The sequence below is a fragment of the Triticum dicoccoides genome, chromosome 2B (assembly GCF_002162155.2).
Source record: "Triticum dicoccoides isolate Atlit2015 ecotype Zavitan chromosome 2B, WEW_v2.0, whole genome shotgun sequence".
In the NCBI taxonomy this organism is placed as follows: Eukaryota; Viridiplantae; Streptophyta; class Magnoliopsida; order Poales; family Poaceae; genus Triticum; species Triticum dicoccoides.
The window spans coordinates 473,651,419-473,671,665 of NC_041383.1; positions in this window are offsets into that span (position 1 = coordinate 473,651,419).

Below are 20,247 nucleotides of genomic sequence, written 5' to 3' on the forward strand. Positions count from 1 at the left end.
ATATGTCGCATTTTATTGATGATGCCACTTCTGCTATGCATGATACTTATGATGAAACTACTTCTATGCTTGATACTACTGTGCCATTAGGTGAATTTCTTGATGAACAACTTGCTAGGGCTAGAGAGAATGAAATTATTGAAACTAATAATATTGATGAAAGTGATGATGAAGATTCTCCCCCTAGATATGAATTGCCTGTTGTGCCTGAGGGTTATGTTATGGATGAAGAAATTGCCAGAGATTTTTTTGCTTGCAATGATAGATCTGATCTTAAGAAGTTACTAGCTAAGCTTAAAGAAAAGTCTTTGAATGCTAGAATGAAATATGACCCTGCTTTTGCTACTTCACCTATCTGTGTTATTGATAAGGATTATGATTTCTCTGTCGATCCTGAGATAATTACTTTGGTTGAATATGATCCTTTTTATGGCTATGAATCTGAAACTGTTGTGGCACATCTTACTAAATTGAATGATATAGCCACCCTGTTCACCAATGATGAGAAAACTCGTTACTACTATATCCTTAAATTATTTCTGTTCTCACTAAAGGGTGATGCTAAAACATGGTTTAATTCTCTTGATCCTGGTTGTGTGCGTAGTCCCCAGGATATGAATTATTACTTCTCTGCTAAATATTTCCCCGCTCAAAGAAACAAGCTGCTTTAAGGGAAATATATAATTTTGTGCAAATTGAAGAAGAGAGTCTCCCACAAGCTTGGGGGGGGGGGCTTCTCCAATTACTTAATGCTTTGCCTGATCATCCTCTCAAGAAAAATGAAATACTTGATATCTTTTATAATGGACTAACCGATGCTTCCAGAGACCACCTGGATAGTTGTGCTGGTTGTGTTTTCAGGGAAAGAACTGTTGATCAAGCTAAATTGTTATTGAATAATATGTTGACTAATGAAAACAATTGGACACTTCCTAAACCAACTTCTAAGCCAACTCCGAAGAAAAGAGGTGTTCTATTTCTCAGTCCTGAAGATATGCAAGAGGCAAAGAAATCTATGAAAGAAAAAGGTATTAAAGCTGAAGATGTTAAGAATTTACCTCCTGTTGAAGAAATACATGGCCTTAATATACCACCTATTGAAGAAATACATGGTCTTGATAACCCGACATAGATAGTAAAGGTAAATTCTCTCTATAGATATGATAAAGTTGAAATCCCGTCTACTAATTTTGCTAGCCAATGCTTGGATGAGTTTGATGACTTTATGGCTAAACAAGAAAACTTCAATGCTTATGTTGGTGGACAATTGAAAAGTAATGCTTATATGATTGGACACTTGAGTGATTATATGTCTAGAGTTAAAGGTGAACTTAAACTCATTAGTAAACATGCTTCTATGGTTACCACTCAAGTAGAACAAGTGCTTAAAGCTCAAAATGATTTGCTCAATGAATTAAATGATAAGAAAAATGAAAATGCTGTTAGAGTTATGACTAGAGGGGGTAAAATGACTCGGGAACCTTTGTATCCGGAGGGCCACCCTAAGAGAATTGAGCAAGATAGAGAAATAATGTTGATGCACCTAGTCCTTCTAAGAAGAAGAAGAAAAATGATAGGACTTTGTATGCTGCTAGTGAACCTGTTGTTGACACATCTGAGAATCCCAATGATATTTCTATTTCTGATGCTGAAACACAATCTGGTGATGAACATGAACCTAGTGGTAATGTTAATGATAATGTTCATGTTGATGCTCAACCTAGCAATAACAATGGTGTAGAGATTGAACCTGTTGTTGATCTTGATAACCCACAATCAAAGAATCAACGTTATGATAAGAGAGACTTCATTGCAAGGAAGCACGGTAAAGAAAGAGAACCATGGGTTCAGAAACCCATGCCTTTTCCTCCTAAACCATCCAAGAAAAAGGATGATGATGATTTTGAGCGCTTTGCTGAAATGATTAGACCTATCTTTTTGCGTATGCGTTTGACTGATATGCTTAAAATGAATCCTTATGCTAAGTGCATGAAAGATATTGTTATAAATAAAAGAAAGATACCAGAAGCTAAAATTTCCACCATGCTTGCTAATTATACTTTTAAGGGTGGAATACCAAAGAAACTTGGAGATCCAGGAGTACCCACTATACGATGCTCCATTAAAAGAAACTATGTTAAAACTGCTTTATGTGATCTTGGAGCCGGTGTTAATGTTATGCCTCTCTCTTTATATCGTAGACTTGAATTGAATAAGTTGACACCTACTGAAATATCTTTGCAAATGGCCGATAAATCAACTGCTATACATGTCGGTATTCGTGAGGATGTGCCTGTTGTGGTTGCAAACGTTACTATCTTAACGTACTTTGTTATTCTTGATATTCCCGAGGACGATAGTATGTCGATTATACTTGGTAGACCCTTTTTGAATACTGTAGGGGCTGTTATTGATTGCAATAAAGGCAATGTTACTTTTCATGTTAATGGTAATGAGCATACGGTACACTTTCCGAGGAAACAACCTCAAGTTCATAGTATAAATTCTATTGGAAAAATTCCAACTATTATTATTGGAGGTTTTGAATTTCCTCTTCCTACTGTCAAGAAGAAATATGATATTCTTATAATTGGGGATGAGCATATCCATGTTGAGGTAACCTAGTGTTATTTGAAATTTCTCCGGTTCCATGTTATTCGGAATGAGTTTGTTAACAAGGCTTGATCAACCTTGTTAATGGATTCCTTTTGATGAACATGAGATAGATGAAGTTAGAAAGCACAACCTTCTGTATCCTCCTTTTACTTTCTGTTATTTAGAATAAAATTAGTATTTTCTGTCAGTTTTCTGAATTATCCATGCAATAAAAAATAGGGTTAATTATCCTTTGGCCTTTAGTGGTGTCCATCTGCTCAATTTTGCCCTCAGATGCAAATTGTGCTCAGTTTTGCCCCTAGTCCATGCGCACTGACTCGTTCTGTGAACTTTGGCGTCTCCGTCAGGTCAACATTTTGACTCGGCCCTTACAGGTGGGACCAGGCGGCAGAGGCGGCCAATTTTATCCAGACCGTTGCACGCGTGGCTTGCGGGACCCAGCAGAGAGTCGTTGAGCATAGATCCGTTGCGGGTGTCCTATATTAGCGGGCGACAGCGGCGGTGACCACGGCGACAGAGAGCATGGTGCTGACCACGGCAAGAGAGCGAGAGCACGACAGCGGTGGGAAGCTAGCTGTGGAGGGCGCGGTGGCGTTGAGATCCCGTTCGGCTCCGAGCTCCATGTCTTCCGCAAGCTCCCGCGCCACCTCGCCGATGCAGAGCCGGGCGCTCGTGGAGATGCCTGTCTTCGTCTGTCCGCGGTGCCGGGCGAGCGTTGATCGGAGGGTTTCTCACACACCGAGGAACCACAATCGTCCGTTCTACGTGTGCAGCAAGAATGGGGTAAGAATCAGGGCAATTGCACCATTTTCGTGGTCGGGGTCTTTGAGCAAACGGTTGATCTGTTCCGTGTTCATGCAGGTGACATGCTTCTTTCTTTGGGTCGATGCTCTGGCCAAGACTCTGATAAATGAACTGCAAGAAGAGCATGACGAATGGTTGCGCATGCTGCCCCAAACCGCAGTGGCCGCAGCACGAGCTCTGGAAGAGGAGATGGAGGGCGAAGCACGCACTGACAGAGAGCTAGCTGTTGAGCTTAGGATGTTGAAGAAGAAGGTTAGGAAGCTTGAAGATCAAGCACTACCAATACCCATTTGCAAATACTTTTGGGCATTTGTAGGTATGGTAATCGCACTGGTTATAATGTTGAAAATGTATGGAAAGGCATGAATTATGGAGGAATTTGTAATCTTGAAATTGTATGAGAAATTCACCTAGTTTAAATGTTGGTTAAAGTTGTTTAAATGTTGGAAAAAAGAGAAGAAGTGACCAACATTTAAATATGTTGAAAAAAGGAGAAGAAATGAGGAATTCAGAAACTTTTGATCAATGAAATGCAGCTAATGAATTATTCCAGAGCCAAACAATTAAGGTTAGAATTTTTTTGGAGCTGTTAAATATTTAATAGCAATTTAAGTAATCCAATTCAAATACACTGTGATTTAAATCAAAGACCAAAATGTCATGGAAAATGTGCCTCAGCTCTGGTAGATGTTTACATCTAGTGCAAAAATAAATGAACATTTTTTAAGGGCATTACATTGAGTAGAAACTAATTTGTCTAAAAAATGAAGGGTGGAAAATGCACAAAAAATTGGTGCGGCTGGGGACTCGAACCCAAGACTGCGTGGGTTAGTGGTGTTTAAGGTTGCGCTGGTAACCGCTAGGACAGATGGCAAGAGTTTGACATGGGTAGGGAAGCAATGTATACATAGTGAGACTGTGAAATTTGTCAAAAAATGAAGGGTGGAAATGCACAAAAAATTGGTGCAGCTGGGGACTCAAACCCAAGACCGCGTGGATTAGTGGTGTTTAGGGCTGCGCTGGTAACCGCTAGGACAGATGGCAAGAGTTTGACATGGGTAGGGAAGGAATGTATACATAGTGAGACTGTGAAATTTGTCAAAAAAAAATGTGAGACCGTGAATGTTTGCACACGCTTGAGAGTGGTTTTCCTTTGTTTTGCACTGGAATTTTGGAGGGTTGGAAGGTTGAAAACGTATGTTTGCACTGCCACGTGGTTTTGGTTAGAGTGGCACTTGGTTTAGTGTTAGAGTGGCACTTGGTTTAGGATTTAAACGGAATAAATTTGCATGTTAGTTCATGACTTATTTTTTTGAATAAAACGGAGGTCTTCTCACCCCCTCTTTTGAATGACAACCACAAGTTCTCGAGCTTCATGACTTGGTTTAGGGAAGAAATTATATGCTTGGGCACAGAAATTTTTTAACACACATAATAAACCCTAATAAATAACTTAGATAAGATGCAACACAAGTACCATTACAATAATAAGTTCACGGACAGTTCATGGACACATGATGAAACATGACACGACACGACACGACATAGAAAAGCAACAAATAAAAAACGAAACAGTCTTCATCTTGATCTCCTCCTTCCACTTTGGCCGCGTGCACCCCTTCAACACCGTCTTCATCTTCACACCTCCACCTCGTCGTCGTGGGGAAGGGAGTGCATCCCGGCTGGAGTGGGGAATATGTTCTCGTAGTTGGTGTAGATGTTGTAGACGGTGAAGAAGATGGCCTCGCAGCCGCACCAAAAGACTTGGCTGAGGAGCTCGCGCGCGTCAAACGGGTTGGTGAAGGTGACCGTGAGCAGTAGGAGGATGCCGCCGCGGTCACGAACCTCGTTGAGGGTGAACATCCTCGGCGAGCCCCGTGGGAGGTGGGCATAGCCGGCTCTGAGGAAGGCGCGGGTGAGTTCGACGGAACCCCTCCACCTTGAAAAAGCCCACACGCGGAGCTCCCTCTCCACGAGCACGCCCGGTGGGTAGCGCCGCTCCGGCACGACAGGCAGACGGCTGAAGATCGGCCCGTTGAACTGCATGGTCTCGCTTGGGGGGGGGGCTCGGTCGATTGGGTGTTTGAAGTTGGAGAGAATGGATCGGATCTGGCTTATGGGTGGGAGAGGAAGATAGGCACCCCATTTATAGGCCTGTGGGTGGGAGAGGAAGAGAGAAAGGGTGAGAACGGTGCGTGTGTGAATCCGAACGCGTGTGTGTATCCGTTACGCTTTGCACTCTTAAATTTTTGCACAAAAACGATGCATGCATGGGGCGCGTGCGTGCATTTGAATCACTACATAGCTCTTTGACCAGATGGTGCATATGACTCATTGAACCACCTAGCTGGCCTCGCTAGCCTAGCGCGCCTAGCACGCCTCGCTCGCCTCACTCGCATGCATGCATGTCGCAGCCTCCCGTGCATGCAAACCCACATCGCAGCCTATGCATGTCGCCGCCTCCCATGCATGCATGCAAGGCCTGGAAAGGCTGAGACGGGCTATTTACTGCGGTCTCAGGCCCAGACAACGAGACGGCCCAACGGTCCATCCAGCGCGCCCGATATTTGTTTTAAAAAAAGAATCTCCCAGCCAATCAGATTGCATCTCGCAGATTGCCCCCCTCCCCATAGATTCCTTCTAGAAGGGTTAGATCGACGGCCCTTGTTTAGTGCTAGGGTTAGATGAACGGTCCTGGTTCAGCGCTAGGGTTAGCGGGGTTTGGGAGGGGTTTGGAGCAGTCAAAGCTATGTTTGACCAGATTTCAAATGAGCATAATAAATTAAATAAAAATCAAAAAAAAATAAAAAACATGCGCACATAGTCTTCTTATGTCATATACTAACGATTTAAGTTGATAAACAAGGTTTACATACATTTAAACGATAAGTTCATGTGTATTGTATGATATCTCGAGTATCTCAAACTCTTTTGTATGAAGTGAAGAGAAGTGTTTTGGGGAAATAAACATGAAAATTTCAAAAAACTCACCACAGCTTCATTTTAGAGTGACTAAGAAGGATCCAAGCTTAGTTTTTCATTTTGATGTTTTACACTTATTTAAATCTTGGTCAAAGTTAAGTTTGACCAGAATTCAAATGAGCAAAACAAATTAAAAAAAATCAAAAAATGGAAAAACCAGCGCACATAGTCCGTATATATAGAATATATAGAATATAGGTTTAGGAAAGTTATTTGGCTGATTTAGACAAGGTCGAAAAAAACCTTGCTTAGAGATGAGGCCGTTTACCCTACCTTTGGACCCTCATTTTAGCACATTTTTCATGAAAATTTCAAAAACCTCACCATAGCTTCATTTTGGAGTGAATAAGAAGGATCTAGGCTTAGTTCTTCATTTTGATGTTTTAGACTTGTTTAAATCTTGGTCAAAGTTAGGTTTGACCAGAATTCAAATGAGCAAAACAAAATTCAAAAAAATCAAAAAAAGGAAAAACCATGTGCTCATTCAAACATCATCCAACAGATTTAAACATCATGTCAAACATAGTTCTAACATCATCCAACAGGAATACAACATTATTCATAATGTTTCATAATTATTCACATATAGCGTTCGGGCTTCTGTCTGTTCCTTGAGCTTCTTGCCATCACTTTGCTCCTCGTGCACCTTGTGCTCATTGCCTCTTCTCTTCTCCTCTTGGTTGTCGGTACCTTGTGCGTCTTCTTCAAACCTATCATAGAGATGTGCAAAACATAAAGGGTAATGAGATCATGTCAAGTGACCCATAAATGTACATTAGTATTTGACCCTTGCAAGATTTACATACTTAGTAGAACTCACAACAACAGAAGGTTGGTTACCATTTAGAGCCTCACTTGGATCATCATTTGGAGCCTCACTTTGATCACCAAGATCATCATTTGGAGCCTCACTTGGATCACCATGATCATCATTTGGAGCCTCACTTGGATCACCATGATCACTATTTGGAGCCTCACTTGGATCACCATGATCACTAGTTGGAGCCTCACTTGGATCATCGTCAAAATCATGCGGCTGTTGACCATCATCATTTCGAACCTCGTCAAAATCCTCATCTGATGCAACCGGTTGCTGTCCATCACTTTCATCGAAGCCTTCATCGAAACTCTCTCCGAACGCTGGATCTACTGTGTTATTACAATACTTACCGAAATGACCAGACCCACCACATCTTGTGCACTTACGCTTCCTCGCTCCAAGTCCAGCTCCTTTGCTGCGAGGTCTGATTCGACTCTTCCTTGGTCTACCTGCTGCTCTCTTCAGAACTGGAGCGCAAAGCTTGAATCCAGGGTCCACCATGTCCCATTGTTGTTTTCCCTCCATAGCAGTCAAGGCATAAGCATATGTGGCTTTGAACCTTGCAACAGAGTAGTAATCATGCACATACTGCTGAATGTTCCCTGCTGGACCTGGGAGAGAAGTGATGAAAAACAAGGCATGAATGCATGGCAACCCAGTTATCTGCCATTGCCTACAACTGCAAGTTCTAGCTTCTAAATCCACTGGATATCTCCATTCCCTCTTCTCTTTATCCAAATATGATATCTCTGTTGTGGTACCCGAGCAAAGAGTCATGTTCATTTCCAAGCCTGTTGTTTTCTGCTTCAGTTCATTCATCACGGCAGGGATGATAATGTGGCCCATGAATTTTGCCTCGGCTATTCCTTCACGATAATGAAATTTCTGCATGTATTCTATCCTTATCCTGTCCAGCAAATCTACCACATAATGACCCTTTAGTTTCCAGATCGTTGAGTTGAAAGACTCTGCTAGATTATTGTGCACATAGTCAACTTTGCTCAGTTCACTGAATTGGCTTCTGGCCCATAACTTGGAGTGGTGTGTTTCCAAGTATTCTTTCACTTTGGGATTCATGTATAACTGCCTCAAGTGGTAGTTGTGCTTCTTCACACTGCAAGTCAAAGATGCTGGCCATAAATTGTCGGTATACACCTTTCCTTTGAATTTCTTCATGAAATTTGCAGCAAGGTGACGCATGCATTCCCTATGCTCTACTCCAGGGAACACATTGTCCACAACCACTTCTAAACCTTTGCAGGCATCTGTATGAATGACCAACCCATTGGGATGTGCAATAGCCCGGCGCAGATTATGCAAAAACCAAGTCCAGCTCTCCTCAGACTCTGTCTCCAGCACACCGTAGGCAACTGGAAATACAAAATTGTGTGCATCAACTGCACAAGCAGCTACTAACTGTCCTTTAAACCTCCTTGTGAGAAAAGTGGCATCAATAGCCAAATAAGGCCTACAACCTGCCAAAAAAACCCGACGACAAGCCTCAAAGCAGACAAAACCCCTCCTAAAGCATTCCTTGGTCTTTGTCACTCCCCTGAATGTGTACTCCACAGTGTGGTGATCAATATGCACAATACTACCTGGGCTTGTCCTCTCAACTTCACCTTTGAATGAATATAACAATTGAAAACTTTCCTGCCAGTTACCATAAATAGAATCCATAGCATGTTGTTTACCATTGAACAACCTCATGTATGGTAAATCTATCTTGAATTTATCTTTGATGTTCTTCTGCAATTCCTTTGGACCCACTTGCTGGTTTTCTTTCACCCACTTCTTTACTTCTTCTGCCACCCATCTTGACTTGGCTCTACTGATTGTATCCTTCCTAAGGGTTGATTCCTGGCATGTGTGCTTAAAAGGGTTCACTTTGACCTGAACATTAGTGCTATTTCGCATTTTAGATGCGAGCAACCTCCATGGACAACCCTCAGTCGGACAGTGCACTCTGTAACGTACTTGATCGCTCTTGTCAACTCTGAAAGTACGTTCTACCTTGATGCAGTATGTCACAAGTGCATTTCTACACTCATTCATGGATGCAAAAACGGTACCTTCTTCCAAATTAGGGTTCAAAGGGTCCCATTCAACAGCTGTAAGGTCTTCGTCCTCACCCACCGCTTCATCATCCACACGGACTGCATTGTGAGCCTCATCTTGGTTATCAGCCTGAGGTGCCCGTCGTAAACTCCGAATAACATCAGAATATAGCTTCTCTTCATCAACCCCAGAATTGTAGTCATCATGCTCCACTTCAAGGGGGACCCTACTACTGTTGCCCACACTTGTCGAGCCACCACGTCGCCATGCACCAACTAAACTGTTCTGGCTAGAGATGCCATTACGACGACTTGGTTCTCCCCAAGATGTTGCACCCGTCATCCTAGGTCCAAATGCCTTCTCAAGCACATCAACTTACAACCTCACATGAAAATTATCTTTCTCTTTATGCCTAACAAACATGGTAGCTAGCTCTTCATCATTACTAACTGTCACCCATTTCTTTTCCCCGTCATAGTATTTGTATACCACTTCATCAAGCAAACCCCAAGGATATTGGCTACAAATTACCTCCCCAAATTGTCTGAAACTCCAATTACTAGCCATTGGCAACCGATAATCAAAACCTCCTTGGTATTTCTTCTGATCCTTTGCATCGAACGTGTACTGGTCCCTTCTAATGTGCATCAAGAAAGCAAACCGCAACTCCATCCTAACCGGCGAAAAACAGAGACGCAATCAGCACACTAATTGGGCAAACCTACTCGAATCGAGTGTTCAAATGCACAACTAAGCTCAATCTAAATAGGAGGTGAGACTTACCCCTCGGGAACCCAGTCGTGGACGCGGCGGATCTTCGGCCCGATGCCTGCCTCGCCAAATACTCCGGGGTCGCCGTTGCTCTCCATTTCGCCCTAGGGTTCTTCCTCCTAGTTCAAATAGCTCCAACAACCCCCCCACCCTTTGGGCGCTCCGACCGGGCGCACGGAAGGAGGCTGCGCCACGGGTCGAGAAGGTGGCGGGCGCCCCACCCGTGGTGTCACAGGAAGGTGGCGGGTGTCGCAGGCAGCCGTGGAGCATAGGTGCAGAAAGGCAGCGGTGGAGTAGGCGTGCATCTGGTGGCGGGGCAGGTCCTGGCCGCGGCGCAAGTGCCAGCGGTGGCGCAGGTCAGCCGGCCGGCAGGGAAGCGGATGGGCAGAGTGAGCTATGAATGATTTGGGGATTTAGTTGCACGGGCCTACATGTCAGCTCTAGACCCACGTCCACGCAGTCCCACGTGTAAGCTCTGGACCCACAACTTAACGTTGGCGGACGGAATGGACTCAAATATGGCCGTTTGGCCTCGTCATAGTAGCTGTGCATGGACTAGGGGCAAAACTGAGCACAATTTGCATCTGAGGGCAAAACTGAGCACAGAGACACCACTGAGGGCAAAAGGATAATTAACCCTAAAAAATACCCCAAAAACAAAAGTTCTCCAAATGCCCTGAAAATGAAATATGATTTTTTCTAGAATATTTGAGAATATCTGGCACTGCGAACACATCAAGGGGAGCCAACACCTGACCACGAGGGTCCAGGGCGTGCCCACCCCCCTGGGCGCTCCCCCTGCCTCGTGGGCCCCTGGTGGACCCCTCCACTTATTCCTGCACCCACACACTTCTTATTCCTCCCAAAAAAATCACCAACCAGCTCAAGCACGAGTTCTAGCTCATCTTGCTGCCATTTTTGTTCTCCTTGCTCAAAGCTCCACTCACAAACTGCTTTGGGGGATTGTTCTTTGGTATGTGACTCCTCCAATGGTCCAATTAGTTTTTTTCTAGTACTTTATTCATTCCAAATTTTTGCTGCTAAGGTGACCCTGTTCTTGAGCTTGCATGTCAAATTTATTTGGTCCCAAGTAGTTCTAATGCATGATATAGTTGAGGTACTTGTGGGAGTACTTGCTATCAATTTTGTTGAGTTTGGTTCACTTTTATTTTGAGTTACTAAAAATTTCGGAAATTTTTCAGAGAAAGAAACAAGGCATAGAAAAATATACCAAGGTGGTTCTTCAAGGAAGCAAGGACCTAGGCCCGCAATACATGAGCAGGACGATGAACCACCGAGGGAAGCTCAAGTGCGGCCTTGTGAATGGCCGTCAGAAGAGTTTATGGTCCAAGCAGGCATCAAGGATGAATTTGACGCATATGTGCGTAATGCTGAACTCGAGGACTGCATGCTAGATAAGTGCCCTCAGCATTACCACTTAACTGATTCCTTTGTGAGAAGGTTTAAATTTACATCTTCGCGCAATTCTCACAATGTCCTATTTTATCTTTATGATAAATCTTATACTATGGACTTAGAAGATTTTAATACTACCTATAAACTCCCGCAATGGGGTAGTGCTAGTGAACCTCGCAAATCTGAATTTAAAGATTTTCTTGCTAGTATCACTATGGGGGAATCTAGAGAAATATCACAAGCTATCATAGGGAGCATTCATTTTCCTGCTATACATTATTTTGCTCTCTATATAGGTAGATGCATTAATAGTAAATATGAAGCTTGTCACATGTGCGTTCCTAATCGTAGTGTCCTCAAGAGTGCTGTATTAGGTGATAAACAATATAACTTGGGGGCTATTGTTGCACGTAGGCTACATCTTAATGGTACATGTGGAGATTTGTTTGGTGGGATTTATGCAACTCGTGTAGCTAATTATCTTGGTGTACCCATACATGGAAGTGATATGGAGTTGCCTCCCGCTTATCTAGATTATGATGCCATGGTTCGTCATCAGTTTCTTGAGAGGAATGAACAGTTCCTCCAATACCGACTAATCTTTGACAGATGTCGCACTGTCCATGTTGCTCTCCCTGCTCCTGGTTTCTTTGACTTTCAGGCAAAAAGGAGATATATTATAACCAGGGAGGAGGTGAACGAGTACGAGAGGAGGATTGAGGCAGCTCACCTCCAAGCTGCAGCTCATGAGGCAATAGCTGCTGCATCTCAGTACAACCCCAGCTACAACTTTGATCCATGGGCATAGACCAACTTAGGCCAAAAGCCTAAGCTTGGGGGAGTACGTATTTCTCACCGACATTACATTCATGTTCACACACTCATTCCAGTTGTCGGTGCTCATACTTTTTCATTGTACTATCCATGCTAGTTTATTTTCTTTTTTTGCTTTCTTCTTGTGTCTTTGAATAACCTTAAGAAAAAACCAAAAAAATTAGTTATAGCATTTATCTAGTCTACTTTCCATGCTTGTAGTAGTAGTAATTAAAACAAAACTCAAAAAGATTTCTCGTTCTTCTTTTGCTTGTTGGGAGCTTTCCCGTGTAAATAGTTTTATTTCTTTTCTTTTCTTTGGGGGTCGAGAGGAGAAGACCATGATGAAAATATTGAGTGGATCTCATATGCACTATTGTTGATTTAACCAAGAGCCTGTATTACCTTGTCTTCTCCCTTGAATTGAATGCTTGCAGATTCCATCTTAGTCCAATGCACGTGCACTATTATTATTATCCACACTGTTCGGTCGTGCAAGTGAAAGGCAATAATGACGATATATGATGAAATAATAGAGATGAGAGAAGCTAGTATGAACTCGACCTATCTTGTTTTTGTAAATATGATTAGTTCATCGTTCCTGATTCAGCCTATTATGAATAAACATGTTTGCAATGACAATTAGAGATCATAGTTCCTTATGACATGCTTAATTAGCTAGGAGTTTATAATGGTTTACCTTGCGTGCCAACATGCTATTAAAATGGTTGCGATGCGGTATGATAGGGTGGTATCCTCCTTTGAATGATTCAAGTGGCTTGACTTGGCACATGTTCACACATGTAGTTGAAACAAAATCAACATAGCCTCCACGATATTTATGTTCATGGTGGATTATATCCTACTCATGCTTGCACTCAGTGTTGATTAATTTTAATGCATGTTCATGACTGTTATCGCTCTCTAGTTGGTCGCTTCCCAGTCTCTTTCTAGCCTTCACTTGTACTAAGGGGAATACTACTTGTGCATCCGAAATCCATAAACCCCAAAGTTATTCCATATGAGTCCACTATACCTTCCTATATGCGGTATCTACCTGTCGTTCCAAGTAAATTTGTATGTGCCAAACTGCAAACCTTCAAATGAAATTCTATTTTGTATACTCGAACAACTCATGTATCAACTAGGGTTGTATGTATCTTCCATGCTAGGCGGGTTATTCTCAAGAGGAGTGGACTCCACTCCTCATTCACGAGAAAATGGCTGGTCAATGGGATGCCTAGTCCCATGCTCAAATCAAATCAAAATAATTGCAAACAAAACTCCCTCAAGATTGTTGTTAGTTGGAGGCACCCGTTGCTTAGGGCAAGCCATGGATTGATGATTGTTGGTGGAGGGGGAGTATAAACTTTACCATTCTGTTTGGGAACCGCCTATAATGTGTGTAGCAGGGAAGATATCGAGATCTCTCGGTTGTTATGTTGACAATGAAAGTATACCGCTCAAAATATAATTTATCTCTATTTCAAACTCGAGCTCTGGGACCTCTACAAATCCCTACTTCCCTCTACGAAGGGACTATCTATTTACTTTTATGTTGGGTCATCATCCTCTTATTAAAAAGCACCCGCTGGAGAGCACCGCTATCATTTGTATGCATTACTATTAATTTATATTGAGCATGACTATGACTGGATCTCTTTTACCATGAATTACAATGTTTAGTCAGTCCTTGATCTTCAGAGGTGCTCTGCATTTATGTTTTGCGGTCTCAGAAAGGGCTAGCGAGATACCATCTTGTTATATCATATTATGATTGTTTTGAGAAAGTGTTGTCATCCGAGATTTATTATTATTGCTCGCTAGTTGATTTTGCCATTGATATTAGTAAACATGAGACCTAAGTGTTATTGTGAAATGTGGTTAGTTCATAATCTTTGCTGAAAACTTGAATGCTGGCTTTACATATTTGCAACAACAAGAGCAAACAGAGTTTGTAAAAGTTTTTCTTTATCACTTTCAGTTTATCAACTGAATTTCTTGAGGACAAGCAAAGCTTTAAGCTTGGGGGAGTTATACGTCTCCTCCGTATCTACTTTTCCAAACACTTTTGCCCTTGTTTTGAACTCTAACTTGCATAATTTGAATGGAACTAACCCGGACTAACGCTGTTTTTAGCAGAACTGCCATGGTGTTATTTTTGTGCAGAAATAAACGTTCTCAGAATGACCTGAAAATCCACGGAGTAACTTTTTGGATTTAATAAAAAATATTGGCAAAAGAATCAACACCAAGGGGCCCACACCCTATCCACGAGGGTGGGGGCGCCCCCCAGGGAGCGCCCCCTGCCTCGTGGCCCCCCTGGAGCTCCACCGACCTCAACTCCAACTCCATATATTCACGTTCGGGGAGAAAAAAACCAAAGAGAAGGATTCATTGCGTTTTACGATACGGAGCCGCCGCCAAGCCCTAAACTCTCTCGGGAGGGCTGATCTAGAGTCCGTTCGGGGCTCCGGAGAGGGGAATCCATTGCCGTCGTCATCATCAACCATCCTCCATCACCAATTTCATGATGCTCACCGCCGTGCATGAGTAATTCCATCATAGGCTTGCTGGACCGTGATGGGTTGGATGAGATTTACCATGTAATCAAGTTAGTTTTGTTAGGGTTTGATCCCTAGTATCCATTATGTTTTGAGATTGATGTTGCTATGACTTTGCTATGCTTAATGCTTGTCACTAGGGCCCGAGTGCCAAGATTTCAGATCTGAACCTATTATGTTTTCATGATTATATGTGAGTTCTTGATCCTATCTTGCAAGTATATAGTCACCTATTATGTGTTATGATCCGTTAACCCCGAAGTGACAATAATCGGGATACTTACCGGTGATGACCGTAGTTTGAGGAGTTCATGTATTCACTAAGTGTTAATGCTTTGGTCCGGTACTCTATTCAAAGGAGGCCTTAATATCCCTTAGTTTCCAACAGGACCCTGCTGCCACGGGAGGGTAGGACAAAAGATGTCATGCAAGTTCTTTTCCATAAGCACGTATGACTATATTCGGAATACATGCCTACATTACATTGATGAACTGGAGCTAGTTCTGTGTCACCCTATGTTAAAACTATTACATGAGGAATCGCATCTGACATAATTATCCATCACTGATCCAATGCCTACGAGCTTTTCACATATTGATCTTTGCTTAGTTACTTTACTGTTGCCACTGTTACAATTATTACACAACTGCTACTATTACTTTTGCCATTGTTGCCGTTACTTCCATATTACTTTGCTACTAAATACTTTGCTGCAGATAATAAGTTATCCAGGTGTGGTTGAATTGACAACTCAACTGCTAATACTTGAGAATATTCTTTGGCTCCCCTTGTGTCGAATCAATAAATTGGGCCATTTGCATTTCTGTCCCTAACTCGAACCACCTAATCAGATATACCCCTAATTTGAAAGCCTGCTCAAAAATGCCCCTTCGCCGTTATGTGCACTTATAGAAATGCCCTTCTGTGTCGTTACCATCCGGTCAAAGGTCTTTGACAATCAACGAGACATTTTCTGGACATTTCTACCCCTCCCTCCATGTGTCACTTACATGTGGGACCCACTCAAAGAAAAAGAAAAAGAAAAATCTCTCTCTGCCGTCTCACTTACACGTGGGACCGAAAAGAAAAAAAATATCAATTTCACATGGGGCCCACATGTCATTGTTTTATTGTTTTTTGAAATTGTACTCACTTATTTATTTTAGGGGCGGGGCCACATCTCGTCTACATGACAGAGCTTGAACTCCGGCGAGCACGGGCGTTCTAGGGTTGTCTCGGGACTGCGCGGGAGCACGCTAGGGCGAGCTGTGAATGGTCCTGGAGCAAGGCGGGGTCACGGGGTGGTCCACAAGGGCACTGGGAGTTTGTAGAGTAGCCATGAAGCTCGCCGGCGACGAGGTCCCGTGGCAACGGCGGAAGGCGCTAGGCATGGGCAAGCTATAGAGGGGGAGGGGACTAAAGAACATGAGCAAACACATAAGTGGCTCACTTATTTGATGAAGGCATGATCCAAGAGGCTTGGTATTCACCAGAGCGACGACCTCGTCGTCCACGGCAGATGGCAGAGCGAGGAGACGCTAACACGGTGGCTCGGGAATGAAGGGCTCTGCAACAAGGGGTCCACAGGGTCTAGAAGCACTAGATGTCGACGAGGCAACCAAGATAGAGCATAGGGACGGCGTAGCAGAGGAGATCGAGGCACGGCAAAGCATCACCGGAGGGGGATAAGATGACATCAACCACACTGATTTGAGGCGTTATACTTCAATTAATTCGGTGGGGAAGTCGAGGACGAACATGCGGATCCCTTGGACAAGGCTACGGGTCGTGGGGTTCCCGTTGGTCGCCTGCATGACGAACAGCACCGGGGCAGATGGCCGTGATTCCTGCGGACCACGTCTTTGTCGCGTGGCAGAGAGAAAAGAGGGTGCGCGGGAGGGGGGGCGCGGACTGGATCAAGGAGGTCATAAGGGGCCTGTGACGCCCCCGATTCAATCGTACACTAATCATGCATGCAAATGTGTACGATCAAGATCAGGGACTCACGGGAAGATATCACAACACAACTCTAAAAACATAAATAAGTCATACAAGCATCATAATACAAGCCAGGGGCCTCGAGGGTTCAAATACAAGTGCTCGATCATAGACGAGTCAGCGGAAGCAACAATATCTGAGTACAGACATAAGTAAACAAGTAGCCATAGATGGCTAACACAAACTGGGATACAGATCGAAAGAGGCGCAGGCCTCCTGCCTGGGATCCTCCTAACTACTCCTGGTCGTCATCAGCGGGCTGCACGTAGTAGTAGGCACCTCCAGTGTAGTAGGAGTCGTCGTCGAAGGTGGCGTCTGGATCCTGGGCTCCAACGTCTGGTTGCGGCATCCGAGAAGAAGAGGAAAACGAGGGAAAGAGGGAGCAAAGCAACCATGAGTACTCATCCAAAGTACTCGCAAGCAAGGAGCTACACTACATATGCATGGGTACATGTGTAAGGAGGCCATATCAGTGGACTGAACTGCAGAATGCCAGAATAAGAGGGGGATAGCTATTCCTATTGAAGACTATGCTTCTGGCAGCCTCCGTCTTGCAGCATGTAGAAGAGAGTAGATTGAAGTCCTCCAAGTAGCATCTCCAAGTAGCATCTCCAGTAGCATCGCATAGCATAATCCTACCCGGCGATCCTCTCCTCGTCGCCCTGTTAGAGAGCGATCACCGGGTTATATCTGGCACTTGGAAGGGTGTGTTTTATTAAGTATCCGGTTCTAGTTGTCATAAGGTCGAGGTACAACTCCAAGTCGTCCTGTTACCGAAGATCACGACTATTCGAATAGATTAACTTCCCTACAGGGGTGCACCACATAACCCAACACGCTCGATCCCATTTGGCCGGACACACTTTCCTGGGTCATGCCCGGCCTCGGAAGATCAACACGTCGCAGCCCCACCTAGGCACAACAAAGAGGTCAGCACGCCGGTCTAAATCCTATGCGCGCATGGGTCTGGGCCCGTCGCCCATTGCACACCTGCACGTTGCGTACGCGGCCGGTGAGCAGACCTAGCAACCTCCATTACAAAGGAAGTTGCGTTAACGCAGTCCAACCCAGCGCGCGCCGCTCAGTCGCTGACGTCAAGAAGGGTTCGGCTGATACCACGATGCCAGGATACCCATAACTACTCCCGCGTAGATGGTTAGTGCGTATAGACCAAATGTCCAGACTCAGATCAAATACCAAGATCTCGCTAAGCGTGTTATTATGAAGCAACCGCGGACGCCGACCAGAGCCAGGCCCACCTGTCTCCTAGGTGGTCTCAACCTGCCCTGTCGCTCCGCCACAAAGATCCACACAGATGGCCGTCGGGACAAAGGTCCTTTCAGCCCTCAATCCATGAATCACTCGCGGGTACTCTTCGAGCTGACCCAACTTTAGTCACCATCTGTATAGTATGTAAGTATGTATAATATATATACCCGTGATCACCTCCCGAGTGATCACGGCCCAATAGTATAGCAAGGCAGACTGACAATAATGTAGGGCCAATGATGATAAACTAGCATCCTATACTAAGCATTTAGGATTGCGGGTAAGGTATCAATGACTGTAGCAACAATGACAGGCTATGCATCAGAATAGGATTATCGGAAAGCGGTAACATGCTACACTACTCTAATGCAAGTAGTATAGAGGAGAATAGGCGATATCTGGTGATCAAGGGGGGGGGGCTTGCCTGGTTGCTCTGGCAAGAAGGAGGGGTCGTCAACTCCGTAGTCGAACTGGGCAGCAGCAGCGTCGGTCTCGTGGTCTACCGGAGAGAAGAGGGGGATGAAACAATGAATACAATGCAAACAAATGCATATCGATGCATGACATGACAAGTAACGATGCTAGGTGTGCCCAATCGCGGTAGTAGGTGATACCGACGAAGGGGGAAAACATCCGGGAAAGTATTCCTGGTGTTCCGCATTTTCGGATAGATGAACCGGAGGGGGAAAGTTACGTGTTTGATATGTTAGAGGTGTGTGGTGGACGAACGGTCTGCGTATCCGGGTTCGTCTCGTCGTTCTGAGCAACTTTCATGTAGAAAGTATTTTCATCTGAGTTACGGATTAAAAGTTATGATTTTCTAAAGATTTAAATCATTTTCAGGAATTTAGTTAATTATTTAAATCCAACATTATCCAGAATAGTAAATGATGACGTCAGCATGACATCAGAGTGATGTCAGCATGTCAACTAGTCGGTTGACCAGTCAAACCAGACAGGTGGGTCCAATGGGACCCACATGTCATTGACAGGGTACTAACAGGGTTTTAAAACTAACTAAATAGGCTAATTAGTGGGTGGGGCCCGGTAGTCAGCGAGAGATTAGGTTTTAATTAACTTATTTAATTAATTAGCCAATTATCTATTTATTTTATTTGTTTATGGCATGGGCCCCGCATGTCAGTGCCACTGGGCTGCCCCGTCAGCACGTTGACTGGGTCAATCCAGTCAACGGGGCCCCCATGGCCCACTGGCACTGACCCAGGGGGTGGGGGCCGCCTAGCCACGTCGGCGGACGGCGCCGGAACGACGCCGGCGAGGCAAAACGCGGTGGTGCGGCTCGGGCGAGCGTCGGATTTCGCCCATGGGGCACCAAATCGAGCGCGGCCAGGCTCTCTGGAACGGCCTCTTCGCGCCGCGTCCGGTGGAGGGGAGCACGTCGGCGGGGGTGGCCGGAATCGAGCGCTACAGGCTCGACGGCGGCGAGGTGGTTCGGGCGTGAGAGGAAGACGGCGACGCAGCGCGCGTCGGGGCTGACGGGAAGGCTAGGGTGGAGCTGCGCGACGCGCTGAGCACAAAGGGCTCGGCCCCGTGGCCATTTGGTCATCGGAAGGGCGCCGACGACGCGCGCAGGCGGCGGCGCAGTCGGGTCCCCGGCGGGAAACACGCTAGGAGGCACGGGGAGGCTAGTGCGCGGGCGCGTAGGGCTCCGGTGAGCATCAGGAGCACGATGCCGTGCTCAGGCGAGCACGACAGAGGCCATGGCCACGGCGGCGAGGCGATCCGCGGCGACGTGCTCACGGCAACGGCGACAGGGCAGCTACGGTGCGCGAGGGGGCTAACGAAGATGGCCGGGAGATGGGGAGCTCACCGTGCGGCACACAAGATGGCCCTTGGGTGGCTTAGTAGCTGGAGAAGGCGTCGCCGGAGTTGGTGAAGAACGTGGCAGCCGGAGACGCGGACGAAGGAGATCCGGTGATTCGGGGCTCCCCCGCTCCAGCCGAGTCCTCCGGTGGACGAGGAAGACGATGGAGGCATCGACGGACACGCAGGCGCGGCGAGGCGATGGCTGTGGCCGCGTGATTCACGGCGGCGGTTCCATGGCGGTGTTCGGGCGTGGTGGGGGGAACGCGGAGGAGAGCGCGGTGGGTCTAGAGGGGAGAAGGAGAGGCGCG